The sequence below is a fragment of the Bidens hawaiensis genome, unplaced genomic scaffold (genome assembly GCF_021521415.1).
Source record: "Bidens hawaiensis isolate Kalapana, Puna unplaced genomic scaffold, B.hawaiensis_p1.1 tig00008706_1, whole genome shotgun sequence".
Lineage (NCBI taxonomy): Eukaryota > Viridiplantae > Streptophyta > Magnoliopsida > Asterales > Asteraceae > Bidens > Bidens hawaiensis.
The window spans coordinates 270,856-293,918 of record NW_027491628.1 but is presented as its reverse complement, the minus strand read 5'-3'; positions in this window follow the sequence as shown (position 1 = coordinate 293,918).

Sequence of the window (23,063 nt, the reverse complement as noted above, 5' to 3'; positions counted from 1 at the left end):
TGGAAAATGACATTTACCATTGGATTGTCAACATTCTATCAAAGTAGTTTGAATCTTGTAATGCAACTACGAAAAAAAAGACACCCCAAATTCTTCAAACCATATGCTAACTATTGAAAAAAAAAGGAGAGAATAATCAAATTGAAAGTATGTTAACAAAGTCGACTTGCCTCAACATTATGGTATCTGATGAGGGTCAAATTAGTAAGGTCCCTGAAGGAGTTTACCATTAATTTTGTTTCAACAACCTCTTAGAAGGTTTTCTAATCTTCCTTTATCTATCCAATAGTCTTTTCCATAACATTGCCATTTGTGCTTCCTTCATGGTTTTTCTCCAACTCTCAAGGCAGCCACCTTCTTTGTACTCAGCAGCCATAAATAACTTTGTTGTACTCAAATACTTTTAACTAAATTAAAAATTATTTGGTTGTGTTGTATTACACGGGCTATTGATGTAATGCTTATACATAACAACGGAATATGTGTTTTTTTATTATCATTAATCCGATCGTACAGTTTTTTCAAGATTGATTCATAAACATTTGTCCAACATAAGTAAATGACATGCCACTACAAGTTGCAGTACAATAAAAGCAAACAAAAAAAATATCAATCTGGTTAAAATAAAAATCGAAATTGTTACCAAGTTTAAACAAAAGTAATGACTTTAATTGCAAGCCAATTTGCTTAATCTTAAATTTATGATATTAATAATCTCTCAAAGAAATGTTCATAGTGAGAACCTCCAAATATCACAAATTCAACGCAATAGAAAGACGAAATTTAAAAAATATATATATTATTACTTTTAGAAGTATCTCTTTCAATATCCGTTGAGCATGATAGATTGAAGGTTTCTCTCATAATACATTGGTTTGGTCTATCTATGACTGAGCCATACAAACCACAATTTAAATAATAATAAACACGTGAATTAGAAATCTCGAAACCATACTGAATGTGTAAGTATTAGAATTCTTGTGGCTTTAAACTAATTTAGCATGCTATCCCTTTCGCCCATCGATAAGACCATCACACCACTACCTAATTTTGATTTTGTTAAGTCTTGATAGTACTTCAATAGGCACCCCTGTTAAATACATGCATACACACATAACCAAAATTTCGAGGAAAAATCCCCAAAATGTACACATTTTAACCAAAAACGTTGAGAAGAAAAGAAAGATCCCCATATGCCTATTAGAAATAGTCCCCAAAATGTCTATTAGAAACCTACGGGCCTGACCTGTTTTTGATGTCGACTGACCATTTTTAAAAGCCTATATAATCATGTCACGTGTAACCAAATCAGTCGATACAACCATTTTCAATTTATTTGACTGTTTTTTTAAATCCCACAAAAATTTATCTGACCATTTTTTTATATCTATCCCACCATCTTCAAATCTATCCGATCACTTTTTAATATACACGATCATTTGTAGATCTAGTCGAGCCTTTTTTAAATCTATCTGACCATTTTGTAAATCTATCCGACCATTTTTTTAAAGATATTTACCAGCCCGCTCGAAAACATAATAAACGAATAAACATGAAGACGTCTCTTTCATTCATTTATGTTCATCAAAGTTCGTTCATTTACGTTTATTTATGTTCGTTAGTTTACGTTGAACCTAAAAGAATTGATTATATAAACCATGTATGCGAAAACAAACATAACAAACCGAAATTGCAATGCCTGCCGCTGGTAATGAGCAAGCTTAAGCCTCTGGGTTCTATGAGAGAACTGGTTAATCAACTTCGGTACTCGACAACAACAATAATGTACCTGCACTAAAATAAAAAAATAAAAATAAAAATTGTATCATAATTAGAATATTTGGTTTAAGCTGAAACGTACCAACTTAACAAAGACATAATAAAAACTTAGTATAATTCTTTTAACAAAAATCACATGAGTTTTTGTAGACCAAAAACACTCCATGTTTGTACCTAGAGTCCTAGACCACATGCTCACTATTTATAAGGCCATTTTACATGCATAATTAACGTTTCAAAGATAACTGTATGATGAAAAGAATAATTTCATCAAATGGTTGTAATAACAACACAGATTCAAATTATATTGACTTTTCAAATTCAAAAAATACAAACTTTCATAGTCATGCCTGACCCGCCCATCTTGCAACCTCTAATATGGTTGCGAAAAGAAATTCAAACAGCAAGTACTCACTGTGTGTTGTAGACCACTGTACTTCACAATATATATACATCATAGAAAAGTGAGTGAGATGATCAAATAAAGTAGCAATTAACAAACATTGATTTAAATCAACAGATAAGGCATTTCAAGAACCACAGTAACAAAATGCTAGGGGTACCCTACACAAAGCAATAGACAACAGCTAATAAATTCTAGGATTACCAGTGCAATTTTCGGAAGTGATAATGAGCTTTGATCATTAACAGAGGTTTCGCCCACTTGCCTCTGATCTGTAAGTAGAAGCACACTAAACTAAGAAAGCCAGAATTACAGGTACTAATGTATTCATGAAGTTGTTAATTACCATCACGTGGGCTAGTTAACTATGTATGATGGCTTCCTTAGTTAGCTTCTCCACAATTGTACCTTTTTGGATTCAAGAAACAATAGGGTTTAAAAATCAAACAAACATTTAACTAATTATAAAATAACTGTAACATTTCGGATTTTCTAAACCGTATTTGTTTACTCATAACCCGACCCGGGAACATTTTTAGATCATTATTATTAATCAAAAATCAAGTATTTATAAGTATTTAAGTTCTAATGTTCACTTTATACCCTTTATGTTTGTTAAAGTAGTTCATTTCTTAATTTTATCATAAAAGATTCATTAATTGTCCAAATCTCAAACAACAAGGACCTATAGTGTCAAAATCAAAATTTCAACCATGCAAGGCCAGAACGCCGTGCGATGGTGGCCCCTTGGCGGTCGCGCAGCGTGGTGGGCATGCTATGCAGATTATGTTACCCGATTTCCTTTCCTAGTTCGTTTTTGGCATGAAAATCGCTTATTTTTTGTATAAATCGAGTAAATTAAGGTCCAAGAAAACTAATATAAGAAAACTAATATAACTAAAATACATGTCCATATATTTAACCCCTTTATCAAGATTGAAATTTACTGATTATATTATTGATTTGGTCATTAATATCGTATTTAGTTACTTAAACGGGTAAATCTTCCAAATATGGTTCTTTTTTGTAATCTCTATATAAACACATCATAATTTATAAGGCCCCGTTCCTGGGAGCCCTACTTTGGCGTTGAATTTACTCATAAACACGGTTATAAAATCAGAGTTAATTAAAATTTTGCGGAATACTTAAAACATCAACCAATATATTACAAAACATAGATCTTGTCTGAGCATAATTGAACTTGTCTTCGAACATAAAATAAATGGCACATGAACCTTCTTTCTTCAATGCCAGTCTTCACTTTATTGCCACGTGCCTCCCCTCAAGCAACTTGCCGCATTCTATTCACATGCGTGCATACTAAAAGTCAGCTACGCTGATTGAGTTCTAGTTTAACAAGTTATAGGATTATTCTTACAAATTCCTTCATTTACGTACAAATATTACTTGGTACTATTCTTACATTATTCTTACGTTCCCTTAAATAGCATACAACTATTCTTACATTCTTGCACAAATATTATAGGGGTCTGCCACCCAACCTCTTGCACAGATATTATAAGGGTCTACCACCCAACCTTTTGGACAGATATTATAAGGGTCTGCCAACTGACCTCTTGCACCGATATCATAGAGTCGGCCACTTTATTCTTGCCCAGGTATTAGAAGGGCCTGCCACCCTGGCTCTTTCATTATATCGTATTTGACTCTTGCAATCACATTTAGTTATCAAACTAAGCACATACAAATTCTTACCACATTCTTTTGTTCTTGCATTAGTTATTCCCTTCGACATATATGTATATAAATGTATACTTCTAGTCTTACAAGTATGCACACAGCCCTGAAAACATTTCAAAGAGAAATGGGGCTAGAACTCACATGTAGTCGGTTTCTCTTTGAGTTAATGGTAATGCCCTTCCTTCGCTGTGCATGGCTAACTGTGTAACAAGTCACGAGTATCAATTATCTATTACTACTACTTTATACATCTACATTAATGAACCCTTCAACTAACGGGGGTCTGGGGGCAGCGCACCTGGTAGCGGGGTCTAGGGGCGGCAGCCCCTAGCAGGGTTCAAGGGGCAGAGCCCTTGGCTAGGGTCGAGCTGCCAGGTTAGCTTGGAAAAATTTTATTTCCATTAATAGGCCCTTTATAAAAAATGCATCAGAAAATGATGGTCACGTTTTACAACACTTTTGAAAGAATTCACATGGAAGAATTCGCTTCGCATGGAACCATTCGCTTCGCATGGACCATTCGCTTCACATGGAACCATTCGCTTCGCATGGAACGCTTCACATGGAACCTCGCTTCGAATGGCATGCGATGCGATTCCTTTCTGTGCGAACAGAATTTCCCTTTCTTTATTTTTACCATTTTTAAGACACGAATTGCCAACCCTAAATGTTAGGGAGCATGTGGCACCATTCATGGTGTGCCCATCCTGCCACCCTATCCTGCCCTAATAAAAATATTGACGTGATAATCTGGAATCAAATCGAAGGTTCCATCGTACTTGAGCACAGTGAAAGTCATTTTGGTTAATATGTTGGTTGTAATTTGTGAAATGTGTGCGAGAAATTTAGATTATGTTGTAGGTAATGCTGGCATGTAAGTATCTGTGACCCGATTTTACCCTTTTTTATGGCTTTTTGGGTTATACCAACTTTGTATACCCGTGTTTTTCATAGTCCAAACATCACCTTTTTGTCCCATATCGCACCCGTTGGGCTACAGGCTACCAAGTTTACATTTTTCTAACTTCGTATAGCCCGATCTACTAATATATCAAGTTGCATGTCGAAACTAACCATAAAAACTTAACCATGTTTTCCAAAACTCACCTTTTGGTCTCGTTCGGGTTCGGATCTGGACAACCCGTAGATCTGGACGTGTTCTTGTTGTTTCAAGATGTTAAACACGAGATTTGTCCTTCCTTTGGTTCGGATTTGGATCCGAGTATTAAAGAGAGAAAGTGTATGTGTGTGTGTGTTGTGAAGGAAATGCGAATGGAGAAAGGAGGAGTGTTTGGGAAATGGGGGTTTATATATATAGGGTTTCATGGGCCCTATGGCCTATAACCCATTCTCAAGCCCAACCCCAATCATATTCCAAACATTAACACTTAATTAAACTAACATAATATCCTTTATTTATTATTAACAAAAGCAGGATGTTACATAATTCCCTGCCAAAAACCTTTACACTAAACCCTAAGAGCCTCCTCAGCTGTCACCTACCTCTATTCATCACCAAACTCTTCGGTTTTTGCTTATTTGTTGAAGATACACGCTTGCTCGTTTGACTTTGCTTTCGTGTGGACCTTTGACTCATCGTATCTGTTGATTCTTTCACTTTCCGGGTAAGTTGTAAACATAGAAATCGTTCATTAACATTCCCAAGTTAATAACCTTCAAATAATTTCAATGGTTGAAGGGTGTTGACTGGTCAATTCATTTAAAACTCGTTAAAGGGCAAAACAGTCAACAAGTTTCACTTTATGTTTTCTCATACTTCTGTTCGGATTCAGCGTTCGGTCCAGAAGACTCTTATTCTCGTAACAAAATTTTAAGGCTACTGACCAAAACCTGACTTCTGACTCGCTGTTCAGATTCTGGTCAGTACCAGCTCGCTTAAATCTTAAAACAAACATAACTTAAATTCTAAACATCAGTTTGGGTTGATTCCAGCGACAACGAGTACGTTTTTACTTATATATCATATCTCCAAGTTTCAGGTTCTGATTTGTTAAACTTGTTTGATACGTAGTGTACTACTCGCTTGTTCGTTAACTCGCTTATTCGTATTTATATTCGTTTGTCTTTAATCTAAGGTGAGTTTATCATTCCCCTATTTTTCTAAGTTTTCTAATCGTTTTGGGGACATACGCATATTATTCGTATTTCATACTATATATATATATATATATATATATATATATATATATCATACGTTTAATTATGTGTGACTTAATCAAATATACGTGTTACATGCTTACTTGTATTAATTATTCATTCATTCGTATATTCGGAGGGGTCCATCATATTCCCATGTATTGGGTGCTCATGCTATTGACCAACGCCCGATTCGCTTGGCAACGACCTACATACTTGTTTATGGTTTGATTACAATTACCGCATTTACTACGTTATGCTTATTTATATTGACATGGAAAACAGGTAATATTCTCACTCAACTTTATGTTGACAAACTCTGTTTTCTACGCATATGCAGGTTGATTGAATTGAAGTGTGGATATTTAGTCAAGACCGTAGGTTATAATGAAGACAATTGTTAAATCACGTTTATAATCACTTATTTGAACTGTTAGTAAATTTGTGTGTACATTTGAAATAAAATAATTAAATAGATATTGTCACTTTTATATTATGATAGTATCTTCGGGTTGTGAGCAACCGAAGAAGATGGAGAGACAACAGGTTTAAGGGGGTGTTGGGATTCCTTATTTTCAACAACTTATAACTTATAAACTTTTTGAAAAGTTAATAAGTTGTGTAAGGTGTTTGGCAAACCATCAGGCCTTATGGATTTTAACTTATGAAGAAGGAAAAATAAAAGGGTTTTGAAAAGTTAAGAATATGTAACTTATTAACTTAATGGGTTTGATTTACCTATTACACCCCTCTTACTCTCAAAACCCATTACACTCCTTTTAAAAAAGAGTGTACTTTTTAGTCATTTAGGTTAAAAATTCATAAGTTAATAAGTCATTTTAAAAAAAGTCTTTTTTCACCTAAATAAGCAATCCCAAACACACCCTATATTTTTTTGAATTTTAATTTATTTATTGTAAAAAAGTTAATAATATATAACGAAAGCCTCAATTGGGCATCAAGAGGAACCCTAATTACAGGTGAAGAATAATCAAACAATCTAAACACCACCCAAAACAATCGCTCGTATATAATAGAATACGATCAGTCAGTTGTTCACCGAAGAAGATGGAGAGACAACAGGTTTAAGGGGGTGTTTGGGATTCCTTATTTTCAACAACTTATAACTTAACTTTTTGAAAAGTTAATAAGTTGTGTAAGGTGTTTGGCAAACCATAAGGCCTTATTGATTTTAACTTATGGAGAAGGCAAAATAAAGGGGTTTTGAAAAGTTAAGAATATATAACTTATTAACTTAATGGGTTTGATTTACCTATTACACTCCTCTAACTCTCAAAACCCATTACACTACTTTTAAAAAAGAGTGTACTTTTTAGTCATTTAGGTTAAAAATTCATAATTTAATAAGTCCTTTTAAAAAAAGTCATTTTTCACTTAAATAAGCAATCCCAAACACACCCTATATTATTTAGGATTTTAATTTTATTTATTATAAAAAAATAGTAATATAAAACGAAAGCCTCAAATGGGCATCAAGAAGAACCTTAATTGCATGTGAAGAATAATCAAACAATCTAAACACCACCCAAAACAGTCGTTCGTATATAATGGAATATGATCAGTCAGTTGTTCTTCGAAGAAGATGGAGAGACAACAAGTTTAAGGGGGTGTTTGGGATTCCTTATTTTCAACAACTTATTACTTATAAATTTTTTGAAAAGTTAACAAGTTGTGTAAGGTGTTTGGCAAACCATAAGGCCTTATGGATTTTAACTTATGGAGAAGGCAAAATAAAAGGGTTTTGAAAAGTTAAGAATATGTAACTTATTAACTTAATGTGTTTGATTTACCTATTACACCCCTCTAACTCTCATAACCCATTACACTTCTTTTAAAATAGAGTGTACTTTTTAGTCATTTAGGTTAAAAATTCATAAGTTAATACGACCTTTTAAAAATAGTCATTTTTCACTTAAATAAAGCAATCCCAAACGCACCCTATATTTTTTTAGGATTTTAATTTTATTTATTGTAAATAAGTTAATAATATACTTGAGATTTGATGATAAAAGGGTTTCACAAATAAATAAGATATTATAACCTGGTTTAAAAGTTATAATAGGGTTTGTTTAGACCCATGACCTTTTTTTTTACTATAAAATTGTTTCTTAATTATAAATAATATCTTTCTTTTAAAAAAATCGGATATTAATTTTTAGTATATCCCTATTTTATAGGACTTTCATATCAAATATTTGATGAGATTAATTTTTAATATAGTAAGATGTTATAACCCGTTTAAGAGCTATCTGGGTTTGGTGAGACCTATACCAGTGAATTCGGGTCACATGAATGAGAAGCCTCCATTTACAAATAAAGCAATTTGGTGGCTTGAGAGAATTTATAGAGGTTTCGTTTACATATATTTATGATATATATACGATATATATATATATATATATATATATATATATATATATTACTAAATTGGCATTTTATTGTTAAAAATCGAAAAGTGATATTCAAATGATTTACGCTCTTAATTCAACTTTTGCAAAATTAATATAAAATATACTTAACACTTTATCGATCCCAAATCCTTTATAACCCCATTCTATCATGTCTAGTTCATTTATTTCGATTAGAATTTTATTTTATTTATACTTTAAAAATTAGGACAAATTGTTTGGAATTCGCCGCGTGACAAATGAACTCGCTACAACTGATAACTCATTAACGCCCTCTATAAATTTCATGTGAGTTACATACATCTTTTTATCTTTCTTCATATTTTGATGGTAACATGTATACATTATGTACTATTCGAGTTTTATTACCACATCTATTCAAAACACAATTCATTTTATGTTTATGTGTGATTATTGCATGCTCTATGATTATGCTTTATGTGCTTAAGTGTTTATTTTATTGTTGGTGTTTTGGTATCTCATCCTCATCTAGTATGATCATACATTTACCCAATTTCGTTGATTTTGTATCAATTGGAATGGGTCTGCATCTATTTAATTGTTTACATTTTCATAAGAATTGTAATGCTCATCATCGACATATGAATTGTGATTTTTATCTATATATATCTAAACTTAAACTTATGTATTTTATACATGCTACAGGTTCAAGTATTTGATGTTATCAGGATTGAAGATAGTTAGTTCGGCCAAAGGATATTTATTCAAAAACTACAAACATATGATTTAATTGATTCAGTTATTGTAATTGTGTACTTGTTTTTATATTACTGAATTAAATAATTATTATCGCTTTAATTAGTGTCTTTTATGTTACTGTCTGATTAAAACGTTACGCCCTGGCATGTTCCGCAACCTTTGGTCGGGGTGTGACACGGTGCTTGTGATAGACCTGGTAAGAAGGCAGCGGCATACACAACAGTCAGCTTCGGTTCAACTGTCTAGCATCTTGTAAATGGGCTAGCTACCCTGATATATTTGAAACATGTTGAATCTACATGTATTACTTTTTATGATAACTTATGAACTCACCAGCCCCGTGTTGACAGTTGAGTATTTACACTTGCCTAGGTTTCTAGGTATGCTAGGAGAAAGTTGCATACATATATTTGGAGTCTCATTTATCGCATGAATTCTTATTTTACTTTGCTATACATTTGATGGGTTGTGCGTGTTTGCACACATGGTTTATTATTTTTAAACAGTTTACTTTTATGCTTCAGCAAAACTTTTAAACTATTTGTTTTTTTTTCTCATCTTTGGATGAGACTTAAATGGTTTTTAAATATTTTAAATTGTGTTTGGTATAACAAATGAGCTAGATCCTGGCATGTCAAGCGCCTCGCGGTAAAACTCTCTTAGTCAAAATTTAAGGGTGTGATAGTAGAAGTGTTGTCAAATCAACCTTAGGCGTTAAACTCCAAATACCCCTGATAAGGTAGGGGGTTCCCCTGAAGTTATTTTATTATATGGCTTAGACCCTAGTCAGGGGTATATCCTAACCCTTGAATAATTCTAAGTATACATAGCTTTTCATATACAAAGATTATAGTCAAAATAATGTTTTTTCATAATTAAGAAACATAAAGTTTTACATACAAAGGTTATAGTTAAATTAAGGTTTCTTCTTGAAGAAGAAACATAAAATAGACATTTCTTTGTAAAAAAGAAAAGAACACATAATTAGTCAATAAACAGAAGGACTACACGTCGTTTTATTCAAATAAGTTATTTATCAAGGTTTAAAGCTATGCAAAATTTAGACAAGCGTATAAAGCTAAATCTTTCGATCTAGATATTTATACAAAGTTATTCTCGTACTATAGGTCCAAGGTAACTCATCAACACACATATCAGTTCAACTGATCATCATAACAAAGTGAATACGTCTAAACATTTTATAAACATAAATAGAAATGAGTAATGTGTACAAAAGTTTGCAGGTGATTATGGATCCCTAAAACTTTAGTTTCTACTGGCATTCAGGCTAGTTATACATGTGTCTGGATCCATACATATGTAGGAAGATACCCACCACGCTTAGCATCATGTCCCCGTCTGATGTACAAAAATATATATAACTAATAAAACGATTCGCAACTAAGCTTTAAAAACCAAACAACCTAACCTAGTTCACACAATCGGAAAGTGTACCGGTCGCGTGTAGCAAAGAGAAAGGAAGTCCGGGTATCGAACTCAAGGACACTAGAGGTGGCTCGGATATTAAACCCTAACTAAGTCCTGCCCTAAAACAATATTTAATTTATTATCTTTTTTTATTATTTTATTTAATTAATTTAAACTAAATTCACTAACTTACTTAACTTAACGAAACTAACGGGAAAACTTAACCACCTAGGTAAGGGATCTTAACGACTATCAACGACGCTTGGGTGACAATGAACACAGAAACCGGGTTCTAAAGATGATCTAACTAGACAATAATAAGGGAAAATAGGTCCCCACGGTCGGTTTAACTAAAGACCCCTAAAAACGTATAGAAAGAAGGAAAAAACACGGTTGATTTTCTAAGTACCCTAACGATTTATTACTTGGTCCGTATCAAAATCACAAATTCCACTAAAGCTCGTAATCCTAACAAACTTAGGGAAAAAGGGGTAATTCAATATTACATATTAAATAACTCATCTTACAAATTAACCTAATCAACGGCTAGAAAATCGAAAGAGGTCTCGCAACGGCTAACTAAATCGACTAGACCAAAGAGATAAACCAACTCCTAATGTCTTGGTTCTACTAAAAGGAGATGAACTACTGAGATGAACAACTCTAACCAATCAAACCCTATGATGACGTCTACCCTAACGACCAAAAACACCAAGTAATCAGTCTAGCATACAATTCTAAACAAAACACGAAACTAATTCATGTAAAGATAAAATCACACGGGGTTTAATTAATAAAATATTGACAAACTCAATAGCAGTCATAGAATAAAATCAAAATAATATGAACTTGACAATAGAAAAATAATTACATGTTCGTTAGCCAACCCAAAACAATCGTCAACATATCGTCATTCAACCAAACCTAGGTAGTTCTAATGATTTAGCTACTCACAATAATAATAAACAAATCATAACTAGTAGCAAAATCCATGATAACAATGATTGAAAATAAATGGTAAAGAGTTTTTAATAAAGAGCTAATGGTTAACCAACCAACAAAATATGTTTCCAACTCAAGCTCCAGTTTGCGGCTGTTATTTTGCAGTAAACACACCACCAAAGGAAAAATATCAAAAATCTTTGTTGTAGGGCCGGCTTGTTTTTTTTTTCTCGTTAACTGCCCCCCGTTCAATAGGGTTCTCCCTTCTTTTTATTTTCTTTTCTTTGGATTGCCCTTTTTGTTGGGCCGATTAGTGTTGCTTTGTAACCCACCAAACCAAGACTCGTTGAACTTCCTTTTGCTTTAAAAGTTGAGCCCAAAATGTTAATTAACTTGATTTCCTTGTGAATTGTATTTCGTGAACTGTCACAATAATTCAAACTTAATTAATTATTCCATGTTCACAAACATGATGGTCCTTAAACGGACTAAAACTTTTATTATTATTAAAGTATTACTATAACTTTTAATATTATTATTATTTATTTATTTGTTGGGTAGAGGTTTAATTTAAACACTTCATTTTAGCTCGTTGTCTCTCGAAACTTTAAACCTCAAATATGAACCCACTTTAGACTAATATTATAAACAATAAGCTCAAAAACAATTAAAAGTGTAGGAAATATTTATATTATTTATATATAATTTAAAGCACATCACCGTCTCATTGAGCCAGACTATAGGGCTGTGTGGGCTTGACTATGTGCATATAATAGTACGCCAGTCTATAGAGTCGTTGATTGTTTCGAGTATGAACTAAAGGTTTACATAAAATGTTTTAGTATCAACATGTTCACCATCATGTGTTGCTGATGTATATCATAAACTATTTTTTAAGTAATGCGGAATAGAGAATAGAAGGTAGTGACTTAGCCATTAGATGATCTTTGATGGCTCAGATGTTTTAATATTGTAAATTAATGTTTTTCTCAAGATAAACTCTTTTGTATCAATGATGAGTATTTAAATCCCGGGTTTTGAATATAGTAATATTTTATTAAACCAAGACTTCTGATATGCATAAAACTTTGAAATATTTACAAAACAAGTACCAACTATTGGTCACATGCCTAGGTCTATGGAGCGGGGTGGACAATGATTGTTTGTCAGGATATATTTTGTGGTTTATGCTTTTATATGTGTGTTATCAATTTGATGTAGTGCGGGGATTTCGGTGGGCTTGGGCTAAATTTGGGCTTGGCCACTTGTGGCTTATATACACCCTATATATAGTTTTGTCTATTATTGTTAGGGTTGGTAGTTCTCATTCTAATCATTGTAATTGGTTCTCTTGGGATAACTTATGCACCCAACGCTTTAGTAATATAAACATTGTGTTTACTTGATATCATATTGTATAGATCGGGATTTAGGACTTACAGTTGGTATCAGAGCCTATAGATCTATTATAGGCTCAGTTCATGATATCATGGAATCAAGAACTGGTGCTTTTGCTGTTGTGATAGGGGTTGAAGATGAAGAACACGAAGAAGATCAATGACTAACCTTCTTTGTGATAATAGGGGTTTAGTTTGGATAAAGATCATGAAGATTTTGAATGATAATTCAAAGATTGTGAAATCCCTATGATTTCGGGATCCTGTCTTCATCTCCAAGGCTTTAGTTTTCGGCAAGGTTGGGCTCTCGAAAAACAAGGGTTCTCGGCAAACAAGGGTTTTCGGCACACAAGGATTCACGGTACACAAGGGTTCTTGGTTAACTGTGTTCTCGGTAATTGAGTGCTCGGCTAGTTTAGTTCCTTCAATTTCTAAGAAGCCGGAAGAAAATAATGCATTAATGGTCGGGTTATGAAATGTTACAACGCTTTCCTGGCTGGAAATTTGGTTCCTCCTGTTATGATTGCTGAATTGGACCAAATTCATCCCGGAGATGTAGAATAGATGGATATTTCCAGTGAGATTGCAATGACTGTTTTCAGAGCAAAAAACTTCACTAAGAAGACTGGGAAATATAAATGGACCTTCCCTACTTACAAGAAAGTGGGTTTCAACAAAGGCAATCTTAGGTGCTATGATTGTCATGAGCCAGGTTATTTTGCCCATGAATGCACAAACCCGACCAAGACGGCTAATCCTGAAAGGGCAATGGTACTGGTTGGAAATGCAGGGGCTACTAGAAATGCACATGAGAGGGCAATGGTGGCTAAACCATCCGACTGGGAAGATCATATACATTCTTTGATCTTGGGAAATGAAATTGCAAATTTGGCTCAAGTTAATGATGAAGAAGAGAACATAACTGAAGAGCTGGTAAAGGATCTTCAATTTGCTTTTACGGTCTCTGCCACTCCCAGATCCAAAGAGATCTTTGATTTTCATTATCCTCAACTAGAAAGATCTGTAAATTCTTTGGATGTGAAAGGCATGGGTCATGCGTCTTTTAGACTCATGAAACAAAATAGGAAAGCTACTAAGGTTGTGTACCAAGGACTTCATCCCTTGGTTAAATTTGGAAAGTTTGCTGAAACAGAGTCTAATCTGGTAGTTGTTCTACCTGCTATTGTTGCTGAAGAACATGCTGAGCCTGCTCATTAAGAACATGTTCCTAGATTTAAGGTTCATTGTGACAATGAGGTAGAGCTTCCTCCACCACCACTGTAACATTCGTTACTTTTCAAACCCGAAAACATAACCCGTTTCGAATTTTTCGGTTTTTTTATTAATATACACATATATTTTTCGTTTCATGTATGTTATGTGTCACTCGTTATTTTTTATTTACCATTTTATCATTAAAGATATATTCCCGATGATTGACGTTCAACATTCGCTCATTTTCTTTTCCATTATTTTAGAGCAACTAACAAAACTCCGAAGATTTAAATTCGTTGTTTAATCAATTACCAAACTTTACGAGTAGTATGCGGAAGTATTCAAATAATATAGATTCTAGTTCATTTTATAACTCTTCAAAGTGTAAGGTTTATTATAAAAATATAAAATAAATCCTAATCTAATACATCTTGAAAATACAAGGGCTGCAAGTGTAACATTTACAAATTTATATCCCAAACCAGCCGTCCCTTCCTCCACGTTTCTCATTCAGGCCCAGTTCCGGCGACCAGCAAAGATTCCGGCGAGCCTATAACGGGTATTGACGCGTCTTTGACCAATTGAACTTTCCTAACGACTTAATCCATCAACGACAATCTTTAGTGGCCATAATATGCGGTAATCGTCATTAAGGTCGCGTAATCCGTCGGAAAATGCATAAACTACATTAACGAGCATTAACCATCCTCCGCTCCAATGGAGACTATAAAACGGCCATAACACATCGTCTAAACGTGCTCACATCATCCAAACATACTAAAATCCCCTCTAAAACCCCGTATTAATTCCGATTAGATCGTATTCCGGTGAGTCCTTGTTCATCGTCAAAAAGGAACCCTACCAGGTAATATATATATGCTTTTTGATCATTTTTATCCAGAAAACAAAACCCCTAACACAAAACAAACAAACATTGACTATTTTTAAGCAATTAGATTCTAGGGTTTTTCTTGGTAGGAAGATGAACTCATGATGTATAATATATATAATATGTTTCTACTTTCCTAACAATAAACTGGTTGGTCCAACTGGTAGTTCATGAGAGTATGGTTAGGAAGACCCGGGTTCGAACCCAGGTTATGACTATATTTTTTTCATTATTTTTAAGCCATTTTTCTTTTGTGTTAAACTAATTAAAAATTAATATAAACCAAATAATATAAGTTTAATTTAAATAAGATTAATTATAAATTACATTTTATCACCTTTCAATTAAAAATAACTTTTCGTTTTCCGTTTCCCGACAAACCATCAATAATATAAAATTTTATTTCCATTCCCTTAATTTTACCCTTTTTCCGTTTAAATAATCGTTTTTGATAAAGCATGTATCCTTAAAATCCGTATCCCATAAATATTAAAGTTCACTTATTAATAACAAATTATTAATTAAATAATATGTAAATAAGATAGTTTGTTAATCCATTTAAAATTAGTTTATACCATGATTCGTTATCGTTAACTCGACAACTTTAATTTATTAATTTTAATTCGTTCATTAAACTTTAATGCGTCAACTTTTAAACCATTAAACCTTGATTCGGTACTGTTAATTCATAATTCGTTAAACTTTATTTTGTTAGCTTAAAATTCGTTAAAACCATTAAGATTTAGACTAATATTAAAATAACCCATGCCTTAAAATAATAAAATAACACATGTTCCGAACAAATAATAAACTTTAATAATCTCATTGGATTAGTCTTTAAATTCCGTATTTATTTCATTTATAGTTTGAGATGCTCGGTTGCTTCAGTCTCGTTATGGTGCTTTTGATTTATATTTCAAGTTATCTTCAATTTCGAGGTGAGTTTCTCACAACCCCTTTTTAAACGTTTCATATTTTGAGGTAGCATATGTATCCTACAAAACTTCAAGTATTTATGATTTAGAATACAAACTACAATTCACTATATGGACTTGTGTGTTTACTTGATTACTTGCTCATAATTACTTGCTCAGTGGTTGCCTCAATAAGTATGATCATACGCCCCCCCGTTGCACTCAGGTCCATTTGTATTGAGTGGAAAAGGGCCTCATTATCCGAGTACGTTGGCTGTTACCAACTGGAAAGGACCTTACTTGCGCGATTACCCGAGTATGTTGATTGATACCAACTGGAAAGGACTTTACTTGCTCGTTTATCACTTGTCCATGAATTGTATGATTTTTACGTATTATATCAAACTGTGGGAATCTCACCAGCTATGTTCGTAGCTGACTTTATTTTATACATATGTTACGGGTGTAGAGATACAAGGATGAAAGTTGTAAGACACATAGCATGCTTATAGGATATTCAAAGAAAACTTATTATTTTGTTTATTTATTTGTTACAACTTGTATTATTTGATAAACTTGTGTTACATGAAGATTTAAATGAAATAATGTTATTATGGTCACCTAATACTGTCACGTGTGTTTGAGCAATCTGTACGTCATACTCAGGCGTTTCCGCTTTAGCCGGGGTGTTACAGATTGGTATCAGAGCCGTGGCTATAAGATTGGACATTAGACGTAGTGTTCTAGGTAGCTATAGCTTATTTGTTTGTTTGTTAGGGTTGCATGATAGAATTATGTGAGCCTCTACTTGATTGTTTAAACGCACTTACTATTACTGTATTTCTGTACTGCTGATTTCATTAACGCCTCATGAACACAAGTATACACACACAAGTCCAAGGCTTAGGCCTAAAACAAGTTTTCTCAAATGCAATTTCAAGTAATTTTCAAATTCGGTTTTCCAATATTTCTTGCTCGTAAAGATGGTTCTACATGGCGGGTATGTAGTAACTGGAAGGGGGACATGCTTGTTTTCCGAACTCTTGACACCAAGGTTATTGAAACCTAAGGATAAGCAATGCGCATATATCCAATCAGATGTCGGACCTGGTTGCTTACGTGGAGAGTTCAGGAATGGCATGAAAATTATTAGGCCAAAACGTATCACACCAAACGCCATACGAATCACAACTTTATGTTTTCAATCGTGGTCATATCCTCTTTGTGATAAGGATATGGTTACACTCCTAAGGATGTCACACAAGTCATGGTGGTTCATGCGACGTGTGACTCCTACCCTCAATGTTTTACAATGTATTTTAACTAAAAGTCTGACAAGTCATGGTAATACATGAATAAACAGCTTTTGGTTCGATTTGATTATGCATTTTGATTTATATGTTTTAACTGAAAGTTTCTCAAGTCGTGGTGATACACGAATACCCAACTTTCGGTTCGATTTGATTACACATTTTTATTTTTATTGGAACATACAAATTATGATGATTTATACAACGTGTGATTCCGAATACTCAGTCGTTTACATTGCGGTTTTGACAAGTCATTGGGATAGGTGAATAGTCGAGTTTCAATTTGTTTTTGTTCTATTTGTATATATTCATTATTTCTTATACTTTGAATTGAAAATTAGAAAGGTCATGGTGATACATGAATAGTCGAGTTTCAATTCGTTTTCTTTATTTGTATATATTCATTATTTCTTATACTTTGAATTGAAAATTCGAAAGGTCATAGTGATACATGAATAGTCGAGTTACAATTCATTTTCTTTATTTGTATATATTCATTATTTCTTATACTTTGAATGGAAAATACGAAAAGTCATGGTGATACATGAATAGTCGATTTTTCAATACTTGTTTTCTCGTGTGTTTTAAATGGAGAATTCGAAAAGTCATGGTGATGCCTGAATTGTCGATTTTCAATTCGTTTTCTTTATATAAGTTGTTTATTATAGTTTCAATTCGTTTTCTTTATATAACACTCGATTTTCAATTCGATTTCATTACTCATATTAGGTTTGTATTAATTTCGTGTTTTTATTTCAAAATTTGATGTTTTTTTATTCGAAGATTTACGAGATCAGTAATGACTCATGAGCATTTCGATTTCGATTTCAAATCTTGTTTCATTCGATTGTATTTATTTATTTATTTACATATTTATAGATGGATTCCGATTTTAGGAATCTTTTATGTAACGTTTCTTTTGATTTTGATACGAATTTCATATTTATGTTCTGTGTCACGTAAGTTCTTCACGTTTCGTAGCATGTCTTCTCTTTTCCTCGACGTTGCTCTCGAAACTCAAACCACAAAAACGACAACCCAAATCATTAAGTAATTGACCATCGCAACAACGACCATGACAAACCAAGATTCATTACCAACCACAACAATGCATTTAAACCTCAAAGATATACCTAATTAAATCCAAATCCAACCTAACTCTTGGATACTCAAACCAACCCAACAAAGTTATTTACACGAAAACCCATCCTTTGTATGACACGTACGATTTCCCCACTCCGCTACCACGATGTCGAAATGTTCCAAATGATGTTAAGTTTGGCCAACTCATCAACTTTTGTCTCATAACTATACATACACGACACAGCACCCTCATCCATACGACCTGTTACCCAACCATTTATCCCCCACCTTCTGCCTTACCTCATGCTCGAACTTCAAACTCGCTACTATTGTAGTAACCCGAGCACACCCGTTATAAGGCCCAACTTGTTTCTATCATACCAAACCTTACCCCGCGTTCCTTGACCTCTCAAAGGTTTAATTGATTTTCGACTTCAATGCTTCATCTTTTCAAACCTATTATTAATTCTTGCACTCTTTTCCACATTTAGTCCTTTTACAAACATTCTTTTTTGTGAAATTTCAAATCGTTATTATTTAAAAAAAACATCAATAAGTATACATTATGTTATAAGAAATATATTCAAGTAGTTTTTGCATTTAAAATAACTTTACAAAAAAAAAATTCAAATAGTTCATATTTATCACTATTATTATTATTATTATTATTATTACTACTACTATCAATACTTCACTATTATAATTATTACTATTATTACCATTAAAATTAGTATTATTAATACCATTACTATTACTATTATTATTATTATTATTATTATTATTATTCCAATAAAGTTATTAAAATAAAATAAACTATTTTGCTTTAAAGAATTCATGAGCCGTGAGGCTGTTATATTACGATCAACAAGTTATTTTATCTAACGGCTTCCATTTTCTTAAAATGTCACCCAACTGGGGAATCCTTTATGTCAAAAGTTTTTAAAAAGTTTTCTAACTAGCTAAGTATATATGCAAGATTATTATTTTGAGTTTTAAACATCGCATCCCTACAAACGATTTTCACAAATACTGTCATCAATAATTTCTGTTCCCCCTTTGTCAGCGCCAACGAGTTTCGGATTAGTAAACCATACCACCGCGCCACAATAACCTTCATACCCCAAAACCATTTTCGAGAAGACGAGCATCACAAGTTACTTTTTTTTGTTTTCTTTCACATGTCATAGGTATTTTTACATTTTGGCATTTTCATGAAGTTTTATGCATCGAGTTCCTTTCAAGGGTTGTCTACAAAGTTAATATCGAGCTTGATTATTCGTTAATTTGCAGATACATTCTGAAGTAGTTTACTTTGTTATTTCAATCTTGTGGTCTATAACCGATTTCCCATAAACATAATTGTTTAGTGGAAGTTGGAGACCATAAGCATGTTTATACACATGTTGAGTTTATTTTGGTTACACGAATGGTTTGGTCATATTGTGCTATTTCCGCTCAACATTTTGATTCGGATCATTTCGTTATTTATAATCCCAATGTTTTACCAATTTAAGATCAATTTCGATATTGAAATTTTGATTATTTTATTCTCAATGTTTTACCAATTTGATGTCAATGTTTTACTTTGATCTCGAAGTTGCAATTATTTATTAATCTCAAATGTGGCCCTTATTCACGTTAATATTTTTCATTTGTTTATAGAGTCATTATTGAATCCAAGAATTTGATTCTTTTACTAACGTTTTGTTTATTCTATTCTCGGACCCAATGCTCATCGACTTACGTGTTTACATTTTTTAGGTCAATGCTATGTTTACTTAACATGTTATTCTCAACTTTATTATTTCATGTTCATGATTTCAATTGATGTCATCCATTATTCTAATTAATTCATACTACTCAAGAGTTTCGCGCATTTTATTTGATAACATCATTTGTATCACTTAAAACTTCAATGATTTCATTTATTTGGACCTAATATTTTCGCTTATCCTTTACCTCAAGGATTTGTTTATGCATTTTGTTAATTTGATTTGTTCATCGTTCTTGATTTCCAAGTTTTTATATAAAAATTTATTGTATTTATTGTTATATCTCAAGACCCACACAATAGGACGGATTATGTGGACCATCCGACGATAAAGGTAATTATGGGTCGACACGTAATTATCCAAGTCCTCACATGGAAGACATATAAGTACGTTGTGTGCAATAACTCAAAACTTGAAGGGATTTTGAAAGACGGGACGAATGAAATATGCTAAGGGCATGGTGGATACACCGCTGGTGCATCCTATATATAAGTGTCCTTACCATATTCCCATTTGTGGCGTCTTCCGGATCATTCAAAGATCGATGTTAATGTTTTTATTTAAATATGCATATAAAAATTGTTAAAACTTTTAAACAAATCCTCATATGAGTTGTTTTCTTCTAAAATTTTATTTTTATTTTAATTTCGGGACGAAATTTCTAAAAGTTGTGAATCTTGTAACATTCGTTACTTTTCAAACCCGAAAACCCAACCCGTTTCGAATTTTTTCAGGTTTTTTTTTTATAAATATACACATATATTTTTCGTTTCATGTATGTTATGTGTCATTCGTTATTTTTTATTTACCCTTTTATCATTAAAGATATATTCCCGATGATTGACGTTCAACATTCGCTCATTTTCTTTTCCATTATTTTAAAGCAACTAACGAAACTCCGAAGATTTAAATTCGTTGTTTAATAAATTATCAAACTTTACGAGTAGTATGCGGAAGTATTCAAATAATATAGATTCTAGTTCATTTTATAACTCTTCAAAGTGTAAGGTTTATTATGAAAATATAAAATAAATCCTAAATTAATACATCTTGAAAATACAAGGGCTGTAAGTGTAACATTTACAAATTTATATCCCAAACCAGCCGTCCCTTCCTCCACGTTTCTCATTCAGGCCCAGTTCCGGCGACCAGCAAAGATTCGGGCGAGCCTATAACGGGTATTGACGCGTCTTTGACCAATTGAACTTTCCTAACGACTTAATCCATCAACGACAATCTTTAGTGGCCATAATATGCGGTAATCGTAATTAAGGCCGCGTAATCCGCCGGAAAATGCGTAAACTACATTAACGAGCATTAACCATCCTGCGCTCCAATTGAGACTATAAAAAGGCCATAACACATCGTCTAAACGTTCTAACATCATCCAAACATACTAAAATCCCCTCTAAAACCCCGTATTAATTCCGATAAGATCATATTCCGGAGAGTCCTTATTCATCGTCAAAAAGGAACCCTACCAGGTAATATATATATGCTTTTTGATCATTTTTATCCAGAAAACAAAACCCCTAACACAAAACAAACAACATGGATTGTTTTTAAGCAATTAGATTCTAGGGTTTTTCTTGGGAGGAAGATGAACTCATGATGTATAATATATATAATATGTTTCTACTTTCCTAACAATAAACAGGTTGGTCCAACTGGTAGTTCATGAGAGTATGGTTAGGAAGACCCGGGTTCGAACCCAGGTCATTACTATATTTTTGTTCATTATTTTTAAGCTATTTTTCTTTTGTGTTAAACTAATTTAAAATTAATATAAACCAAATAAAATTAGTTTAAATTAAATAAGATTAATTATAAACTAAATTTTATCACCTTTCAATTAAAATTAACTTTTCGTTTTCCGTTTCCCGACAAACCATCAATAATATAACATTTTATTTCCATTCCCTTAACTTTACCTTTTTTCCGTTTAAATAATCGTTTTTGATAAAGCTTGTATCCTTAAAATCCGTATCCCATAAATATTAAAGTTCACTTATTAATAATAAATTATTAATTAAATATATGTAAATAAGATATTTGTTAATCCATTTAAAATTACTTTATATCATGATTCATTAGCGTTAACTCGACAACTTTAATTTATTAATTTTAATTCGTTCATTGAACTTTAATGCGTCAACTTTTAAACCATTAAACCTTGATTCGGTACTGTTAATTCATAATTCATAAAACCTTATTTTGTTAACTTAAAATCATTAAAACCATTAAGATTTAGACTAATATTAAAATAACCCATGTCTTAAAATAATAAAATAACACATGTTCTGAACAAATAATAAACTTTAATAATCTTGTTGGATTAGTCTTTAAATTCCGTATTTATTTCATTTGTAGTTCGAGATGCTCGGTTGCTTCGGTTTCGTTATTGTGCTTTCGATTTATATTTCAAATTATCTTCGATTTCGAGGTGAGTTTCTCACAACCCCTTTTTAAACGTTTCATATTTTGGGGTAGCATATGTATCCTACAAAACTTCAAGTATTTATGATTTAGATTACAAACTACAATTCACTATATGGACTTGTGTTTTTACTTGATTACTTGCTCAGTGGTTGCCTCAATAAGTATGATCATACGCCCCCTTTGCACTCAGGTCCATTTGTATCGAGTGGAAAAGGGCCTCATTATCCGAGTACGTTGGTTGTTACCAACTGGAAAGGACCTTAGTTGCGCGATTACCGGAGTACATTGGTTGATACCAACTGGAAAGGACTTTTCTTGCTCGTTTATCACTTGTCCATGAATTGTATGATTCTTACGTATTATATCAAACTGTGGGAATCTCACCAGCTATGTTTGTAGCTGACTTTATTTTATACATATGTTACGGGTGTAGAGATACAAGGATGAAAGTTAGAAGACACATAGCATGCTTATAGGATATT